This window comes from Puma concolor, chromosome B1 (genome assembly GCF_028749965.1).
Source record: "Puma concolor isolate L17-30 chromosome B1, mPumCon1.1.hap2, whole genome shotgun sequence".
NCBI classification, from domain to species: Eukaryota; Metazoa; Chordata; class Mammalia; order Carnivora; family Felidae; genus Puma; species Puma concolor.
This window is the reverse complement of record NC_141670.1, coordinates 110759008-110763469: the sequence shown is the minus strand read 5'-3', so window position 1 is coordinate 110763469 and position 4462 is coordinate 110759008. Positions and strand designations below refer to the sequence as shown.

The following is a 4462-nucleotide window of genomic DNA, read 5'->3' as shown; positions in this document are numbered from 1 at the left end:
TTGGGGGACCCAACCATATTATTAGTGGAACTTTCAGCCCCACCTCCCTACCCCTAGGGAGAGGTGATGGGTTGGAAGTTTACTTAATCACTAATGGCCAATGATTTAATCCATCATGTTTATGTAATAAAGCCTACATTAAAAAACAAAAAACAAATAAAAAATACCTAACCTACGGGACTCAGAGAGCTTCTGGGATGCTGAACACGTGAAGGTGCTGGAGGTATGGTTTACCCAGAGAAAGCATGCAAGCTTCATGCCCTTCCCCGCACTCTGCCCTACGAGTATCTTTTCTGTGTGGCTGTTTTTGAATTGTTTTCTTTTATAGTAAACCAGTAATCTAGTAAGAAAATTGTTTTCCCGAGTTCTGTAAGCTATTCCAGTAAAGTATCAAAACTCTAAGAGGGAGTCATGGGGATCCCCCATTGTTTGCCACCAGTCAGTAGTACAGGAGGCCTGGATCTGATTAGAGTCAGAAGTGGGGGAAGGGCAGTCCTGTGGGAGAGAGCCCTCAGCCTGTGGAAGCTGTGCTAACTCCAGGCAGTTTGTGTCAGACCTGAGTTAAATTGGAGGATACCCAGTTGGTGTTCGCCAATTGCTTGGCGTGGAAAATCCCACATATCTGGTGTCAGAAGCATTGGTAAGAGTAGAAGAAGGGAAGTGTTTCTTTTTGTGGGTATACCATAATTTATTCATTCTATTGTTGATGGATATTTAGGGTGTTTAGTGTTGACCTACTATGAATAATGTTATATCCCTTTGTATGACTTTTGATCACCATATATAAACATTTCTCTTGGGTATATACCCAGGAGTGAGATTTCTGGGTCATAAGGATATATATGTGTTCAACTTTCATTGATATGATCAAAGCTTTTTCTAACACAGTTGCATAAATGTACACTCCCATGAACACTCTCACCTCATTGTTCTAGATATTCACCAACATTTGGTTTTGTCTTTTTCATTTTAGCCTTTTTTGTGGGTGTGTAATGGTATAGAATTATGATTTTGTATTTCCCTAATGCCTAAAGATTTTGAGCACACTTTTAAATCTTTATTGGCTATTTGAGTGTGTCATCTTTTGTGAGGGACTTTCTTTTTTCTTATTAAGCTCATTATCTATTCTGGATACTGAACTTTTGTTAAGTTATATTTGTTATAAATAGTCCTCCTGATGTATGTCTTGCATTTAATAGCTTTATTGAGGAATAATTCACATACCCACAATTTGTCCACGGTAAGTGTGATGTAGGCAGGCCAGCTCCGAGGACCCAGAGGGGGTCCCACAGGACCAGCCAAGGGGGTCCTTGGCTTCTCACAGGATAGAAATCCAAAGTGGAGCTGAGAGGAAGTGAAAGCAGAGTTTATTGAAGATATAGGGAGAGCAGATAGAGCATCCGGGACACTTGGAAAGGACAGACTCTGTCTTTGCTTGTTGTCTGGGGTTTTTAATGAGGATGGCAGTCTGGTGTACGTGTCCTCCCAGGAACTGGTCAAAACAAGGTGTTCTCCGTGTCACTTATGCCCTGGAGCCAGTGTTGCAGGATTTTTATCTCAATACCCGGGATTCCTGGTCTTGCCACTTTGAAGATTGAAGACATGGCCATAAAATAAAAAGAGCAGCAGGCCAAAGTTTATTAGAGTATACATTAGAAAGGAGGAATAGTAGGAAAGGTCTCTTTACAGAGAGAGGACATTCAAAAGTGAACGCCCACCAACAACAGCCAAGGTCCTTGTTTTATAAAGTTCTGGCAGCCACATACACCCCCTCTTCCTTCCCCCTTGTTCCTTCTCAGGTTCTGTCTTTACTGACTGGATAACTCTAGGTGCTGGGTTGTCCATTCCTGATTGGCTCATTTCCATCATATGAGGGGTGGTCTATGGCCATACTTAGGTCTTTTGTCAAATTCCTGAGGGAAAACTGAGGTGGGGGGAAGGTGGGGTAGGTTACATTCTTAAGAGGAACCTTACCCTGAGGTGGTTTGCTGCGGTCAGACACTCCCAGCATTGTTGCAAAATATGTCTTTTTCCCCACCCAGGGACCTCCAGACCTATCCTTTCCCACTCTGCCTATTTTATCCTACCTTTTCCTATCACACCAGGGGTCTTTGTGTCAAGGTGTCTGTAGTGAGTGGTCTTGGAAAAATGGCCTGGTCCAATCACTCCTGAGATGCTATCTATTGTGCTGGAAGACTCCAAAGAAATCATGAACTCCTTGGCCTTTATAAGGAGACACATTAAAGCATGTGTAAGGCGGGGATGCAGGTCCTAGGAGGAAGAGACGCAGCAAAAAAAGTCTTTCATGGGGTCCCTTTAGTTTCCCCATCTCAAGTATACAGTTCAGTGATTTAAAAAAAAAAATTTTTTTAATGTTTATTTATTTGAGAGAGAGAGAGGGAGGGAGAGTGAGCAGGAGAGGCACAGAGAGAGAGAGAAAGGGAGACACAGAATCCGAAGCAGGCTCCAGGCTCTGAGCTGTCAGTACAGAGCCCGATGCGGGGCTCGAACCCACAAACCGTGAGATCATGACCTGAACTGAAGTCAGACACTTAACCGACTGAGGCACCCAGGGGCCCCACTGAGTTTTAGTACATTATGAGTTGTTAAATCATCCCCACAATTCAACTTCTTTATTAAAATTTTTCAGTTTAATTTTTAAAAATTATAAGAGACATTTATTTAAAGTAGTACATTTGCAGCTCAAATATTTCTAAATTGTACATTTCAGGTCTACCCAACTTCTTAAAAATATTTGAGGAGAGCTGCAACCACAGATTTCAGCTCCATGATTATTCCTTTGCCCATTCCTCCCTCTCTTCTTTGCCAAGTGACTTCTTTCAGATAGGGTTCAAGCTAGAATTTACCCTGTTCATATTTTGTCCACTGTTCTTTCCTTTATTATTATTACTTTAAAAAAATTTTAATGTTCTTTTATTTTTGAGAGAGAGAGAGAGTGAGTGGGGGACAGGCAGGGAGAGAGGGAGACACAGAATCCAAAGCAGGCTCCAGGCTCTGAGCTGTCAGCACAGAGCCTGAACCCATGAACCGCCAGATCATGACCTGAGCTGAAGTCAGACACTTAAATGACTGAGCCACCCAGGCTCCCCTTATTATTATTACTTTTAACGTTTATTCATTTTAGAGAGACAGAGACAGAGCACGAGTGGGGGAGGGGCAGAGAGAGAAACAGAATCCGAAGCAGGTTCCAGGCTCTGAGCTGTCAGCACAGAGCCTGACTTGGGGCCTGAATCCAGGAACCATGAGATCAGGACCTGAGCCAAAGTCGGACGCTCAACTGACTGAGCCACCCAGGTGCTCCTGTCCACTGCTCTTTAGGTAAAATCTGCTTGCTGCCTTGCATTCGGGTCCACTGTTCTCTTAATGCGAAACACCTGTTGTTATACAGGTTCTCAGGAAGCCTTATGGCCTCTTTCACATCATCATGCTCACATATGGTAACACAACCCCAGTTTATTAAACCCTGCAGCACTGTAACACCATTTTCATATACCCTCCAGCCACCGGCTCGATGCTGCAACAGCAGCCCTGCTCCCCATTTTGACCCAAGACCCCACAATTCAGTTTAAAATCCTTCCCTCACCCCAGAAGATTCCCTTCTACCTAGTTGTGGTCAATCCTGCTCCAACATTCAGACACAGGAAACCTCTGACCCGTGTCAAGAAGTGGATATTTTCATGGTTCTGCACGGTTAGAGCTTTCTGAGAAAACGTTACTGGCACCTGGGTTAAAGGACAAGCCTTGGAAGTTAAAGGGAATTAGATAGACCTTGAACCATCTGTTCTCATTCAAAGGGTATTAAACTTAACCTCTTCCAGAGCCAAATGCTTCACCTTCTGTGGTGCTGACTTCCCTCTCCCTTTTGGAGAGAATTTACATTTACATTCCAAAGGACTGTAAAGACTGTGCAGCAAGGGTTTCTCTCTTTTCTCCAGAGGGGAGGAGGGAAGGGGAGATAATCCTATTTCTACATAAAACCCCGATTCTTAATCTCAGGTTTCCTGAGATACAACTCCTGGACATGGGGTCCCAACCATGTGGCTATTACTAGGTCACCTCTGAGAAATTGGTGGTGCCATTGTGGTAAATAATAACAATGACTCTGATCTCTGCTCCAGCAAATTCATGGTTTCTTTCAGGACAGTGATGAACAAATATAGACAGTAACAATGTATCAATTTTGCTGACAAGGATGAGATCCCGTTTGAAACATAGTTTTCTGGAAGAGACACAGGAGACCCTCATAGGCTGACTCATGGGATTTGAGAGATATCAAAAGAAACTGTAGCTGACGGGTTGAAAGGATTGGAAGACCTTGTTGGCTGAGGACTGGGAGGTAAGATTGGAACTAGCAGCCCAAATAGTGCCGTGGGCTTTTTTTTCTCTCTTACAGGCAAGGGAAGAAAGGGCCCAGGAATCCTTAAAATTGGTCTGTGGGTGG

General features: G+C 43.5%; 1 pseudogene; it reads right to left on the bottom strand.

Moving 5' to 3' along the window:
• Positions 1-2792: 2792 nt before the first annotated feature.
• LOC147581805 (cytochrome b-c1 complex subunit 7-like) lies at positions 2793-3560 on the bottom strand (annotated as a pseudogene).
• Positions 3561-4462: the final 902 nt, after the last annotated feature.